The following is a 9,313-nucleotide window of genomic DNA, read 5'->3' on the forward strand; positions in this document are numbered from 1 at the left end:
GAACGTTTATCGTGAGTAATTTAGTAAATTCACCGGCAGTGTTCGGTGGGAATGCTAGTCACATGCTAGTCATATGCTAATGTAAAAAGCAGTTTTTTGATATAAATGTGAACTTGATTGAACAAAACATGCATGTATTGTATAACATAATGTCCTAGGGTTGTCATCTGATGAAGATCATCAAAGGTTAGTGCTGCATTTAGCTGTGGTTTGGGTTTATGTGACATTATATGCTAGCTTGAAAAATGGGTGTCTGATTATTTCTGGCTGGGTACTCTGCTGACATAATCTAATGTTTTGCTTTCGTTGTAAAGCCTTTTTGAAATCGGACAGTGTGGTTAGATTAACGAGAGTCTTGTCTTTAAAATGGTGTAAAATAGTCATATGTTTGAAAAATTGAAGCTTTTGCATTTTTGAGGTTTTTGAATAACGCGCCACGGGATTACACTGGCTGTTACGTAGGTGGGACGATTTCATCCCACATACCCTAGAGAGGTTAGCTGTGTGCTTAGGGTCGTTGTCCTGTTGGAAGGTGAACCTTTGCCTCAGTCTGAGGTCCTGAGCACTCTGGAGCAGGTTTTCATCAAGGATCTCTCTGTACTTTTCTCCGTTCATCTTTTCCTCGATCCTGACTAGTCTCCCAGTCCCTGCCGCTGAAAAACATACCCACAGCATGATGCTGCCACCACCATGCTTCACCGTAGGGATGGTGCCAGGTTTCCTCCAGACATGACGCTTGACATTCTGGCTTTAGGTGCCTTTTGGCAAACTCCAAGTGGGCTGTCATATGCCTTTTACTGAGGAGTGGCTTCTGTCTGGCCACTCTACCATAAAGGCCTGATTGGTGGAGTGCTGCAGAGATGGTTGTCCTTCTGGAAGGTTCTCCCATCTCTACAGAGGAACTCTAGAGCTCTGTCAGAGTGACTATCGGGTTGTTGGTCACCTCCCTGACCAAGGCCCTTCTCCCCCTGTTGCTCAGTTTGGCCAGGGAGCCAGCTCTAGAAAGAGTCTTGGTGGTTCCAAACTTCTTCCATTTAAGAATGATGGATGTCACTGTGTTCTTGGGGACCTTCAATGCTGCAGAAATGTTTTGGTACCCTTCCCCAGATCTGTGCCTCGACACAATCCTGTCTGAGCTCTATGGACAATTCCTTCTACCTCATGGCTTGGTTTTTGCTCTGACATGCACTGTCAACTGTGGGACCTTACATAGACAGGTGTGTGCCTTTCCAAATCATGTCCAATCAATTGAATTTACCACAGGTGGACTCCAATCAAGTTGTAGGAACATCTCAAGGATGATCAATGGAAACAGGATGCACCTGAGCTCAATTTCGAGTCTCATAGCAAAGGGTCTGAATACTTATGTAAATATGGTATTTGCAAAAAATTGCATGTCCAATCAATTGAAGGTGTGTGCCTTTCCAAATCATGTCCAATCAATTGAATTTACCACAGGTGTTGTAGAAACATCTCAAGGATGCTCAATGGAAACAGGATGACCCTGAGCTCAATTTCGAGTCTCATAGCAAAGGGTCTGAATACTTATGTAAATATGGTATTTCTGTTTTTTGATTTTAATACATTTGCAAAACTGTTTTCACTTTGTCATTATGGGGTATTGTGTGTAGATTGATGAGATGTTTTATTTATTTAATCAATTTTAGAATAAGGCTGTGATGTAACAAAATGTGGAAAAAGTCCAGGGGATATGAATACTTTCTGAATGCACTGTATATATTTTTCAAGATTTTGGGAAATTCTCCACGACCCAATTTTCATATCAGGTGACTCCACATTGGGTCGCAACCCCTAGTTTGGGAACCGCTGCCCTAGAGGCCCCAATCAGGTCAAGAGAAAGCAGCTGGATCTCCCCAAAGAATTCAGAGCTGTGGTCAGGAAGTCTGTCCATAATGATATGGGACATTAGAGGACTCTTGATCTAGCCCATGCTTGGTTCTACTGGCCCTTCAGGCCCAGAGACATTGAGTTTCACTGCAAGTCATGTGCATGGCGTGTGCAGCGGAAGACACTGCCCACTAGATTAGCAGGTTTAGTGAACATCACCACTATGGTCCGCCTAGAGTTGGTGTGTATAGACTTCCTCTCTCTGGAGAATGACATGGAGAACATCAGTAACATCCTCGTAGTGACAGATCACTTCACTCGCTATGCCCAAGCTTACGCCACTAAAGACTAGAAGGTCAGCACTGTGGCCAGGGTGCTTGGTGAGAAGTTCTTTATCCATTATGGCCTGCCTTCCTGCATAAACTCAAAGCAGACTCATCCAGGAGGTCCTTCAGCTGGCTGGGGTGAAGAAGTCGCGTACATCGCCATACCATCCTCAAGGGAACCCACAGCTGGAGAGAGTCAATCACACACTGCTCAATATACATGGAACTCTTGGATCCAATCAAAAATCCACATGGAGTCAGCAATTGGGGTACCTCGTCCATGCCGACAACTGCACCCGAAATGACTCTCCCCTTACTACCTAATGTTTGGGTGGGAGGTTAGACTGCCCATTGATCTGTGCTTCTATGTCGCCCCGGATGGCAGCTCCACCCAAGACTACCTGAAGTACAGGTCCACATTAACGGAACAGCTAAAGGAAGCCTATCAACTAGCCTCCACAGCAGCTTCGAGCAGAAATAAGGCGAATAAAACAAGATATGACAAACGGGTGAGACTTCAAGAGCTACAGCCTGGCAATCGTGTCCTTGGGAGTCCCAGGAAAGCACAAAATTGCCAACAGGAGGAAACCTGAATCCCATGTGATAGTGCAGAGGCTACCTGGACTGTCCACATATCAAGTACAGCCCAAAAGAGGAGGACATATGAGGACACACTACCGAGATCACCTGGTTCCCATTGGCCAGCTGACTGATGAAGATGACAGTGAGACCATACAACCTAAAAAGAGGATGGAGACACATCATCAAAAGCATCTACGGCCCTTTTCAGTTTCTGCCACTAAAGACCAGAAAACCAACACTGTGGCCAGGGTGGTTTGGGAGAAGTTCTTTGTCCATTATGGCCTGCCTTCCCACAAACTCTGATCAGGACAGAGACTTTCAAAGTAGACTCATCCAGGAGGTCATTCAGCTGGCTGGGGTGAAGAAGTCACATACATTGCCATACCATCCTCAAGGGAACCCACAGTCGGAGAGATTCAATCGCACACTGCTCAATATGCTTGGAACTCTTGGATCCAAACAAAAGTCCACATGGAGTCAGCAGTTGGGAGACCATAGAACCTAAAAAGAGGATGGAGACACGTAATCAAAGCATTAATCGTCCATCTCAGTTTCTGCCCCTTCATTTGATGAAGATAAGGAGACAGTTCTGGAACTCGCTAAGGGAGCTCGAATGAGGAAATGGGATTCTCTGAACCTCCAGTGTTGGATTTTGTGGACACAGGAGCAAGTGCTAGTACAAAAGCCCCTCCTTTGGGACAAGTTGAACTGGAGTGCCCCTCTGAAGAGGAAAGTGAATACGTTCCTGAACTGGCAGCAGAAGCTCAAGTGACCTCTGAAGAACAATTAAATGGCCCTAGTGTGCAACAGTCTCTTGTGTTAAGCCCTAGTTCAAGCCCTAGTTTAGAGGAGTCACTAGCCCCAGGCCCTAGCTCTGAGGTGTCAGTAGTCTCTTGCCTCAGTTCAGAAATCCAGCTAGCCTTTGGCCCTAGTTCAGATGAGTTTTTAGTCCCTGCTCTCTCAGAGAACAGACAGTCTAAGCCAGTCGTTAGACTCACTTATGACCAGCTAGCAATGCCTCAATACACTCAGCTATCAGTCATACACAGAGGCGTCTTAGTCTTTTGCAACACATTTCCCCTCATTACAGAGTGTTTTCTTGCACCACCCACATACTTCTGAAAGTTATTTTTGGTTTGAGGGTGTGTTTTTATGTGCCTGTGCTTTACTGCATAGTTTTAAGAGTAGGTGTCTAATTCAGCAGTTCCCAAACTAGGGGTCCCTGATATGAAAGTAGGGTCGCAGGAGAATTTCCCAAACCCTCGCCCCCAAAAAAATATATCATTATAATATTGTCTTTGTCTCTCAAAATCATTGTAATGTTGTTAACCTTCAAATTTAAAATGATTCAAATCTAAAAGTAAAAATTCAACCAGAGAGCGCCCTTAGATCGTGGGAAAAGGCAGCACTTGACCGTTGCACTTGAATCATTCCCACGGTGAATGGCTAAGCCCCCTACGCTATGAAACCACACACAGTTGCAGAGACTTTGATATTACCGGCCGGAATTGATATGCTTAAAACAATGTGAGGGGAGGCAGAGGCACAGAAACTCACATCAATACCTTTGTCAGCGTCACTGTGAAACTAAGAATTGATGCTATAGCTAGCAATCAAGAGGAAACTGACTGAACAACTCATAAACTCCCCAGCTTATGCTCTCCAAATGGACGTGAAATGTCAGGGTCGAGATGCCCGTGCATTGACTTTTGTTTGCTACATGTTGGGTGATACTATTCACGAGGATATATCGTTCTGTCTCCCGATTCCTAAGCATGAAACGGCACAGGGGATGTTCAGTGTGTTGCATGGCTATATTTACGAAAAATACAGATTCCATAGGATTGAATGGTGGGCTTTTGCACAGATTGGACTCCATCTATCACGGGACAGTGAGCAGGCCTCTGCACTCTAGTTATGAATGTGTCTCCCTCTGCCATATGAACACATTGTATGACACACCCACTGAGCTATAATGGATACACCAGAAGCAACTGGTGGCAAAGAGCTGAGCGCAGAACGTCGATTGTGAACTACATTGAGCACTCCTGTTCGCAAAACTATGTGGAGATATGCGATCAGAGCATGACAATGTTCTATTTCACACCGAGGCTTGGTGGTTTTCGAGAGAGTAACTGTTGTCATTCGCTATGGATGTAAAAAAAACTAACTGTTGACTTTCTGTGTAATTAAAAGAAAATGTGTCTTCTTGCCTATGTAACAGACATATTTGGGTAACTGAACAAACTGAATTCAGGCATGAAGGGGAAATACAAAAAAAGTATACAGGTGAGTGACTGAATTAGCAAAATCCCTTTGACTGTGTTCCTGCATCAGTTGACATACAGGTAATTGAAATCGAACTGCTGATCGTGTCACGGCTGTCGAAAGGATCGGACCAAAGTGCAGCGTGGTTGTCGTTCCACATTTGATTAAATCTGGGAAACTTTGCAAAACATAAATAACTGAATTTACACAACAACAAACCGTGACGCAGAGAGAAACAATCACTACTCAAAAGATAATCACCCACAAAACCCAGGAAGAAAAACCCCTACTTAAATATGATCTCCAATCAGAGGTAATGAGGACCAGCTGCCTCCAATTGGAGATCAACCCCCCCAAAAAAACATAGAAAAACTAGAACTTAAACATAGAAATAGAAAAACACAAAACACCCCCTGTCACGCCCTGACTTACTCTACCATAGCCCAAAGGTGCAGACTCCGAATGCACCTAAAACAAAAGAAACCACAAAAAAGGGAGGGTAGAGAGGGTGACAATTGTCTATGGCGGCTCAAATGCAGTCCACATAACCTTAACCTCCAGCAGAGGAGGCGGCTCCGGTTTGGGGCGTACTCCCCGTTCCATCCGCTGATCCTTCTGCTTTATTACCACCTGACTGTGGATCGTCGTCGAAACAACCGGACTGTAGATCATTGCTGGAGGTTCTGGGCTCCAGGCCGCCGCTGGAGGCTCTGGGCTGCAGGCCGCCGCTGGAGGCTCCGGACTGGGGAGCGTCGCTGGAGGCTCCGGACTGGGGAGCGTTGCTGGAGGCTCCATGCCATGGATCATCACTACAGGTTCCGCGCCATGGATCATCACTGGAGGCTTTGTGCCATGGATCATCACTGGAGGCTCCGGGCCATGGATTATCACTGGAGGCTTCGTGCCATGGATCATCTCTACAGGCTCTGGGCCATGGATCATCCCTACAGGCTTCTTGCCATGGATTATCCCTACAGACTCCGGGCCATGGATTATCTCTGGAGGCTTCGTGCCATGGATTATCCCTACAGGCTCTGGGCCATGGATCATCACTGGAGGCTTCTTTCGTGGAGCTGGAATAGGTCTCACCGGACTAGAGAACATCGCTGACAGTTCTGGACTAGGGAACGTCGCTGGAGGCCGGGTGCGCGGAGCAGGCACTGGGTATACTGGGCCGTGGAGGCGCACTGGAGGTCTGGAGCTTATGGCTGGCACAAACCGTCCTGGCTGGATAACCTCCGTAGCCCGACAAGCGCAAGGCGTTGTGACAGGTCGCACAGGTTTGTGTTGGCGAACTGGGGTTACCGTGTGTAGAGCTGGCGCAGGATAACCTGGACCGAGAAGACGCACCGGAGACCAGGAACACTGAGCAGGCATACTCCTTCCTGGCTCAATGCCAACTCTAGCACGGCACCTGTGAGGAGCTTGCACCGAGCGCACCAGGCTGTAGCTGGTCACTGGCGACACAGTGCGTATCTCAGCATAATATGGTGCTTGCTCGATCACTTGCCCCCCACAGTAAGCATGGGAGTTGGCTCAGGTCTCCAACCTGACTCTGCCAATCTCCCCGTGTGCCCCACCCCCAAATCTTTTTGGGGCTGTCTCTCGCCTTTGCCTCGTTGTTGGTACAGCGCCTCATAATGACGCCGCTCCGCTTTAGCTGCCTCAATCTCCTCCCTCGGACGACGATACTCCCCAGCCTGCTTCCAGGGTCCTTTTCCGTCCAGATAATCACCCACAAAACCCAGGAAGAAAAACCCCTACTTAAATATGATCTACAATCAGAGGTAACGAGGACCAGCTGCCTCCAATTGGAGATCAACCCAAAAAACAACAACATAGAAATAGAAAACATAGAAAAACACAAAACACCCCCTGTCATGCCCTGACCTACTCTACCATAGAAAATCACATCTTACTATGGTCAGGATGTGACAGATCGAGCTGTCATGTGACCGAATGCTGCAGACAACCCATACACTATGGAGGAGTTCTGGTTCCTGACTCAAAGGGAATACTGTGCCGTCTTCCTCAGAGCACTTAAACTCATGGTACGCTGATTCAGTGCTCCCGTCTGCATTAAAAACTAATATCGATCCAGGTTGGATGTGAGAGGAGAGACGTGCACTGTCGACCACACCCCCTGACTTTGAGAAACTCTGACGTGACACGTATCAAACATGCTCATCTCATTAGTGGTGGTAAGATAATTTGTCTTACAGTATGTCAGATTAATTTGCAATTGACTGTCATAGCCCTACATTAAAAGTATATGATGGTGAGTTGAGAATACAATCAGAACTACTGTTGGACAAGCGCCAAACTTAATATTATTTTCGAGGCGCCCCATGGTTTTTATTGTTTGTAAAACTTTAGAAAAGTGCTATGAAATGTTTTTTTAAAGTTTGCTATCTTTTAAGAATATTTCTACCAGTTTTGAACTAGCTTCAAAAGCAGTTTCACCTGCTTACAGGGTTTCCTCCATATTTTATATATGGTTGTACATTTGCAATACTGTTGATTTTTTTATGTGTTCATTGTCCTTTGTGATAATTGCTGTATCCTTACATTTTTTGCTTTCACATTCTAATTTCTCTTTGACCATTATCTTTAGTTTGAATAAATTCCACTAACGTGGAGGAAAAAGGTAATTGTGTTTACTATTGTGTGGGTGTAGTTTCACAATAACCCAGTTATAACCTTTAACGTGTTTATGCTTATTAGGTGGATCCACCGCATTATTCTATACATGGTACATATACAGTCTTATGGTATATATTCTGGTATATCTTCCCTCTGTATCGTTCATGGGCATACTGTCTCATGGTAATACACATAGTGTCCTGTAGGCCTACATAATACCAGTAAACACCACCTTGTCTATTACTGCTACTCACCTATATAGGCCCCACCTGATAGAACCTAGGTCTTATCTCTATATTAGTACTAGCGTAGTTAAAGTCATAACAAAACTGCTTGAATAAAGAGGGGTCACATACAGTACAGCACAAATGTCCAGTAATAGCAACCCCATTTTCATTCCATGTGTCACTGATGAACTCTGACTCAACTCTGCCTATTTCTACAGATGGACTGTAGATGCTTTTGCCAGATGGCAACCTCACTCATTTGATGTGGAGACCATAATTGGGTAAGTTTTATCTGACCAGTTCAAACTTCAACATAGTACCTGTTTGTGTGTCAGATCGACCTATCCTGATATCGGTAATAGAACAGTGACAATGTGTGTATGTGTTCACATAAACATGTATGGAGCCAGCACATAGAGACTTGCAAGATGATGTGGGGAAGTCCAGACTGACAGACACGCTTGATGCTGATGTCTCTGAATGGAGAGAGACCTGGCACTCGGAATGAACATTTTACTAGAGACAACTTTTACATGTATTGCCTTTTTTTAATGATTGAATGTAATGGTATCAGTCAATATGGGGAGGGAGAAACCTTGTGTATTCTGCACCAGGATCAGGGAATTCCTGTTGTATACGGGACACCACACAGGAAGGTATGACCACTCTGACATGTTTGCCAAGGTGGCCACATTACCACCAGACAAGATACCGATAGGCACGGTATCTGTGTTGGCTGGGAATGACAATGAAAGATGAAATGTGCATATTGTTATATTAGCAGAACACTGCTTCAATGGTACTATATCAAGAGTTGTTTATTCTACATGGACCTGTTACTAAATTTGAAAGTTATAAAAACACTTACTCTGTAGGCTACTGACCTATTCAAAGCTTCCTTCATCTCACCATACATCTGCCTGTAGTTATTGAACTCAACCTGCAGGAGGTTTGTTTGTTGGGATTGAGTGGGGGGGAACAGCTGCGACCAAAGTCCTGACAGATGGGTGTGTCTTGGTGGTGGAAAGGAGACACCCAAGAAACACCCACATCAAACCACACCCCCAAACCAACTCACGTTTGACTTCTGTCATGACCGCCAGCATTTCTTGAGGAGCAAGGCAAAAAACAAGGCCAAAATCAGCGGGTGCAGTTCCCCTTTAAGTCAATGTATTTAAGTTTTACCCTAATTTCAATGCTTAGATGAAAACAGTACCGGATGATTACCTTTTTCAAATCCAAAGTATTTTCCATGTTGATTCCATGTCACAATACAATGACAAACTACTTTGAAACAACATGGATTCTATCAGTATGTGCCCATGGAACATGATGTACAGGATGACATATAGACATGACATGGTATGTTGATCCATTAAAAGTCATGTTAATTTGTATTTCAATAACACATGTTCAATT

The sequence above is a fragment of the Salmo salar genome, chromosome ssa06, assembly GCF_905237065.1.
Source record: "Salmo salar chromosome ssa06, Ssal_v3.1, whole genome shotgun sequence".
Classification (NCBI taxonomy): Eukaryota; Metazoa; Chordata; class Actinopteri; order Salmoniformes; family Salmonidae; genus Salmo; species Salmo salar.